This window comes from Propithecus coquereli, unplaced genomic scaffold (genome assembly GCF_000956105.1).
Source record: "Propithecus coquereli isolate 6110/MARCELLA unplaced genomic scaffold, Pcoq_1.0 Scaffold617, whole genome shotgun sequence".
In the NCBI taxonomy this organism is placed as follows: Eukaryota; Metazoa; Chordata; class Mammalia; order Primates; family Indriidae; genus Propithecus; species Propithecus coquereli.
In genome coordinates this window covers 245,996-253,639 of record NW_012152141.1, presented here as the reverse complement: position 1 = coordinate 253,639, position 7,644 = coordinate 245,996, and the positions used below count along the sequence as shown (strand labels likewise).

At 33.9% G+C, this 7,644-nt stretch overlaps 1 pseudogene; it reads left to right on the top strand.

The window, feature by feature from the left end:
* LOC105822489 overlaps positions 1-6,024 on the top strand; it is an 8,316-nt pseudogene extending 2,292 nt beyond the window's left edge.
* Positions 6,025-7,644: the final 1,620 nt, after the last annotated feature.

Below are 7,644 nucleotides of genomic sequence, written 5' to 3'. Positions count from 1 at the left end.
TATTATTTATAACCAAAATGGAATGAAACTAGAAATCAATAACAAAAGGAAAACCAGAACATCTACAAATAAATGAAAATTAAATGGCAGATTTTTGAGCATGGTCTTAACCAAGGGTTGGAAGTCTGAATAATGTGAAGATATCCATACTGCCCAAACTCATATGCAAATTCAAAGCAATCTCTTTAAAATTATCAATGTCATATTATGCAAAGAAGAAGCAATTCAAAAATTATATGGAAGGCAAAGCACCATGAATAGCCCAACAATCTTCACAAAAAGAAACAATGTTGGAGGCATCATACTTTCTGATTTCAAGACATGTTACAAATGTTCAGTAATCAAAGCAGTTTGCTACTGGCATAAAGGCAGACAACTTAGATCAATGAAACAAAGTGCAGGACAGACATAAAACCCTCGCATGTATGGTCAAATGAAGACTTATTTGCACATCCATATTTATTACAGAATTATTCACAAAAGCCAATAGGTGAAAACAACCCAAACTTGCCTCACAAAATGAACAAATAAGTATAATTTGGGAAATAAAATTAATGGAGTACTACTCAGCTTTTAAAAAGCAGGAAATCTTCTAACATCTATAATAAAAAGATAAATCTTGACATGCTACATGAAATAAGCCAATCCACCCCAAAAAACAGATACTTCATGAATCCAGTTATATAAAATATCTAAACTAGTTACAGCTTTAGAAACAAAAGAAAAATAGAATAATGTTGGTAAAGGACCAGAAAATGCAGAAAAGAGATAGCTGTTTTATGTATATTGAGTTTTAGCTTTGCAAGATAAAAGCATTCTAGAGATATATGTTGCATAACAATGTCAATATACTTAACATGACTAACTTCTATAATTAAAATATTTAAGATTCTAAATTTTATGTTTTTACATGAAAAATAATACCAAAAATAGATTTTTGAAGCTATTCAAAAATTATCTTCAAATCACACAAATACTTCACACAAAGATAATATGTATTCACCAATGAATATATTTTGAAATTAAGATCATTTTATGACTATTTACCTAGACAAGATAAAATAACCATTGACCACCAACCAAAAAAAAATGTATTATTCATAAAGAAAATAGAAGTAATATTTATATGGGCAAGCAAATACAGAGAAAATTACATTGGCAATAGATACACAGCTGATTTATCTTTGACTTTTGCCCATGCTGTCATAAAGTATACAGAGTCAAATACTGTCATACAAAATTATAATATATAGATAAACCTAAAAACTCAGTTGACTGATGTGAAGTGGCCTATTTTAGGGCAATAATATTTCACAAAACACATTATTGTCATTCATAAAAAGCACTGATAAGAAAATTTTAATCATTAGGCATTTAAATGATACTAAAGAAACTTCTTTCTTATTAATATATTGGTACTCTTCTTACACAAAGTGAAAGGCTGCAGCAATCCAGCTTTTGGAAACAACATTGTAAAATATGTTGTGAAACTGATGCACAAAATGAACGATTAGGAATAAATTATATTATCATGCAGATAAAGGTTGATTCCAGTGGATCGAAATGCTATTTACACGCAGTAAACTGAAACATACAAACCAATCATTTTAGTAAATGTGGTGTGCATACTAATTATCTAATTCAGCTTTTATAAAATGTACAAATTCAAGAATATTATTTTAGATGTTCTAAAAGTTCTCTATTAATACATGATCAATATAAAAGGATATAATTTGTCACATTAATAACAAAGTGAGGGATATAAAGAGGTATAGTTTTCAATTAAATTAAAATTAACTTGTTATGAGACTAAACTATATTGTTATAACTTCCACTCTGGGAGGCTGAGGCGAGAAGACTGCTTGAGCTCAGGAGTTCAAGACCAGCCTGAGCAAGAGCAAGACCTCATCTCTACTAAAAATAGAAAAATTAGCCGTGTGTTGTGTTGCATGCCTGGAGTTGCAGCTACTAGGCAGGAGAATCACTTAATATCAAGAATTTGAGGGTGCAGTGAGCTATGATGATACCATTGCATTCTATGCATTCTACCTGGATTGACAGAGCAAGACTGACTCAAAAAAAAAAAAAAAAAAAAAGGGAAGTTATGCTAAAGAAAATGAGAGAGGAGAGAGGAACCAAAGCATGTAATCGCAAAATCAGCAAAACAAAAATGAAGGCTATAAGAGAAGAAATGAGGGATGTCTAGAAGACATGAAGAGTAACTTCATTTCTTTCACTAACTACTTTAAATATAAATGGATTAAACTCTTAAATCTAAAGAAAATAACATGGCTGAATGGATTAAGAATAATTGAGTTTCTACAATATTATGTCCACAAAAGACTTATTTTAGCTCTAAGGAGTCAAGCAGGCTGAAAATAAAGGATGAAAACAATCCATGCAAATAGTAACCACAAGTGGGTGCAGTGGCCATAATTATATTAGCCAAAATACACTTTAGGTCAAAACTGTCACTAGAAACAAAAATCGATGTTAAATAATGACAGCATAGATCCACTTACCAGGAATCTATAACAGTAGTATATATAATATAAATATAACACATATAATATATATGCTATGTATAAATATATAAACACATATATAGGTTATATATGTTGTATAATATGTACATTACATGTATATACAACATCAGGGATTCCAAATATATGAAACAAATATTGGCAGAAATGAAGCAACAAATACACAGCAACATGGTCACTGTTTACTTTAAGACTCCACTTTCAATAATGAATAGAAAAATCAGATAGAAGATCAGTAAGAAAATAGAAAACCTGAACATTATACACCAATTAAACCCAACAGACATGTACAGAACTTTCCAGTGGAAAGCAGCAAAATGTACAATATTTTCAATTACACCTGGTGCCTTCCATTAGGACACATAAGTCTAATCAAATTTGAGATGACTGAAATCATACAGTGTATCTTTTCTGATCCAAATGAAATAAAACCAGAAACAAAAAGCAGAAGAAAAACTGACAAATCCGAAAAGATGTGGAAGTTAAACACACTCTTGAATATATTCTAGCCCAAGGATCAGATGATTTGATATTATTAAGATGTCAAAACTACCCACAGTAAAGGACAAATTCAATGTTATATCGATCAAAATCCCATTGGCACATTTTTTGCAAAAATATATACAAAAAAAATCTTAAAATTTGTTTAGCAACTATGACTAGCCAAATACCCTTTCAAAAGAATGAACAAAGAGACAATATACTTCCTGATTTCAAAACGTATTACAAAGCTACAAAAAGAAAAGCAATGTGGTACTGGCACTAAGACATATAAGTAGATCAAGGAAAAGAATAGAGAACCCAGAAATAAATCCTTGTATATATAATCAAATGATTTTCCACAAGCTGGCCATAACCACACAATGGGGAAAGGAGAGCCTCTTCAACAAATGGTGTTGAACAATGGATTACCTACATAAAAAATAAAGTTGGATCAATCTCTTGTGACATAAAAAATATTTTAAATAGATTAAATACACATAGAAAATATAACTAATAAAACCCTTAGAAGAATATATAGGAAAAAAGATCATGACATTAGTATTGGCATTGTTTTCTTGGATATCACATCAAATGCAAAAGCAACAAAAAAAAGAAGATGGGACTTCATCAAACTTCAGAATTTCTATACATCAAGGAAATATTTAGTGGAGAGACTATGCCACATACCAAATGGGTAAAAATATTTGTACATCATATACATGACAGGAGTTAATAATATTCAAAATATATTAATATAAACAACTCTGAAAATCCAAAAATAAAAAGTTAATAACCTGATTAAAAAATGGACAAAGAATTTAACTGATAGTTTTCCAAAGAAGATATACAAATGGCCAACAAACATTTGAAAGGATACTCACAATTAATAATTTTTAGAGAAATCCAAAGCAAAATCGCATTGAAATATCACCTCATACTCAGAATAGGCAATATAAAAACCTTGTCAAAGATGTATAGAAATTGGAACCTTTTCGAAATATTGGTGTTGCAAAATAATGCAGACACTTTGAAAAATGTACAAGGGTTCCTTAAAAAATTAAAAATAAAAATTAACAGATGATACAGAAATCCCCCTTCTGGGTATCTACCCAAAGTATGTAATGCAGAATCTGGAAGTGACATGTGTGCAGCCATGTTCATTTCAGCATTATTCACAAAAGCCAAGAGGCATAAGCCACCCAGATGTCCTTCGATTGCTGAACACATTAAAAAAATATGGTATATAGACAATGGAATATTATTCACCATCCAAAAAGAAAATCTTAGGCCAGGTGCAGTGGCTCAGGCCTGTAATCCTAGCTCTTTGAGAGGCCAAGGCAGGAGAATTGTTTGAGGCCGGGAGCTCAAGGCCAGCCTGAGCAACATAGTGAGACCCTGTCTTTACAAAAAAATAGAAAAATTAGCTAAACATAGTTATGTGCACCTATTGTTCCACATACTCACGAGGCTGAGGAAGGAAAACCACTTGAGCCCAGGTGTTTGAAGTTGCAGTGAGCTATGATGACACATTGCACTCTACCCCAGGCATGAGAATGAGAACCTGCCTCCTGTCTCAAAAAATGATGGGGGGGGGGGGAAAGGAAAATCTTGGCACATTCTATGATAAAAGCAAACCTTGAGGCTATTATAGTAACTAAAATAAGCCAGTTACAATGTTAGATAGTGTATGATTACACTTAATATGATGTATCTTAAGTAGTCAAACTCACAGAAACAGAAAGTAGAATGAAGTTTGTCAAGGGCTAGAGAGAGGGTAAAATGGGAAGTTGGTACTTAATAGGTATTGAGTTTTAGTTTTGCAAGATGTAAATTTCTAGAGATCTTGTGCATAATAATGTAAGTATACTTGCTACTCCTGAAATGTACATTTAGATAAACTTAAGATGGTAAATTTTATGTTATATGTTTTACCAATTAAATTTTTTAAAAGGATAACTAAAATAGTTGTCAAGCTTTTCAAAAATTACATTCAAATCACAAAAGTGCTTCTCTCACACCAAGATAATATAGATTCATCAATAAATATTGATACATGGTAAATTTAAGACTATTTCCATGACTACTCACCCAGACAAGACAAAACCGCCATTGAAAATCAGCCAGGATAGGTTTATCATGACAGTGAAGGCGGCCAGAGATGCAATACATACAGTTTTATAAACTAGGGGATTTCCTGTTTCCATATCGGACACACGGACAGGTCAGAAGCGAGTAGAGTGGCACCAATTAGATCTTCTTTCTTGGACCAAGTGACAGGATTTCCAGGTGAACACAGGCAACTGGATGGACTTTCTAGCACTCTTCCCAAAAATGTGCCCATTCAGACAGTCTTATAGATGCAAGTAAAGACAGCCAGCTAGAAGCTTCCATCAGAGGCTCTTTGCAAGAGACACATTTTGATTCAACACAGACAAAACAGGGTAGCCACTCAGTAGCCACTCTGATGAAGAATCTGAATCTGAACTTTTTTCTGACAGTGAGGAATTCATATCTGTTTGTGGCTCCAATGAAGAAGAGAAGGTAGAAAACCTTGCCAAGTCCAGAAAGTCTCCCATAAAGATTTGGGGCACAGAAAAGAGAACAGAAAGCCATTAACTCAGCCCCCTGCCAGAACTGAGCCTGGAATAGCCACAAACCACCAAGCATTATCAGCTGTGGATTCAGATATACTAGAGATGTCACCTGAAAAATCAGATGGAATATAGTGGAAGGGGTAGATATAAATGCACCAAAAGCACAGCTGATGTTGTGGTATCCAGATTGAAAAAGTGAAGACTTTCATGCAGAGCAAGCTAAACTGCTAGCTTTGGTGAAGCATGTCCAGTGTAAAGGATATTTGAGTGAACATGTTGAACTTCTCACCAACTTCCCTCCAAGGAAACTATCTCATCTGGACTATGACATTATGTTACAAGAGGCAGAGCTTTGTCCTTAAGAGACTGCCTTTGTGCAGGAAGAAATTAACACCATGGACTGAACTCTCTCAGCTTACCCCTCTTTTCCTTTTTCCTGTCATACCATATCACTAAGTATGCATTTTCGCTCATGGGACCATAGAGCCAAAGTTGGGCAAACAAGTCATCTGCCTTCTTTTTTCTTGTTCTCTCCTATGATCAGTCTCTTTCTACCTCTTTTTTTCCTTTTCTCCTCTTTTTCCCCCCACCCCCAGCTTACTTTTTTCTTACCTAATATGGTGACCAAATAGAAGTGTAAGGATAAGATCTCTCCTAGAACTAGCAGCAAGAAATGTGTGTTCCAATAAGTGGTCTCTTCCACAGCACTTCTTGGGGATCAAACGTTACTCTCCAGACTCCTTTGGCAAAGGAATGGCTAAATTCAGCATATGAACAAACTCCCTTTTAGTAGGGAAAAGAAGTTCTATAACATTTTGTTTTCTTTTGTTCTTCATGTAGGAAATATCATAGAACAAAATGTTTAGGCTTTGGTTTACATAGAAAAAGCATCCTTTATCATTATTAATCATATTTAAATTTTTTTAAAGGATTCCCATCTTTCCAGCTATAAGAATTATTTCCATTGTATCTGTTATTAGCAGAATGAGTGTTAAAAGTGGAGTGTGTAGCCTGGGGTAGCTTTCAGTGTCCTAGCCTGAGTCGGTTTTCTTTATTATTACTCTATTAACTATATTGACCCAGCTGGTCCTACAATGAACATTTAGTGAGCACATTGTGGTGACTGGAAAAGGAATGTGCTTGCTGTTTTTGCCAGTACAACATATCAGTTCCTTTGACCCCTCCATTGTCTGGGTCCAGTGATCTACAGGAAGGTAGCTGGTCAATAATCATGCACAACAGTGGCTTATAATTGTGACCACTATGGTTATTGATTGTCCTGGGTTCTTTAAGGCATACTAGGTATGCCCTTGGGGAAAAAGAAAATGTGCAGGTGAGAGTTGCTAACCAAGTTCGTTTGGTTAGAAATAATGATTCACTCTTTCCTCCTGGTTGGAATAGTCTCTAAAAGTCCCTGTTTACTGAATGAGCACAATTCCTGATGCTGTTTTCTTTTAAAAGGTATCAAAACTGAAAGCCTCTCTGAGGGCAAGATCTTTCAACTCAATTCATAAGAAAATAAAAGTAAGAGGGGTGGTGGAGATTACCAGTAATCTTGAGATGTAAGTTTTTTGTGCCAACAAAATCTACATTCAAATTGTAGTTAGTGAAAGATTTGTTCAGTAGTTTTTAAAAGATGCCATCTTGAATCTGTATAATACTATTCACATACCAGTTTCACTATATATATGCCCAGTTCTTATTTTGTGAATAAAATAGAGTTCTCTGAAGGAGTAGTAATAATTCTGGTGATAAAAATCTGAACTTTAACTTGTAAAATCATAACATGGAATGTACCTATTTTGTCAGTTGGGGATTTAGATTGAATCTTCTACTTGAGGAACAGAAATTGCTACTGCACAGAGACCTTTAAGTTCCCATCTACTTTAAGATTTCTCTCTTGGCAACTAGGGAATTGGGGCGGGAGAACAGGCTATGTGTTGCTCATACACAATGACAGAATATGGTTTCTAATGGCTGGATTTTGAGGGATCCTCCCTAAAGAATGAGTTATCAATTTCTTT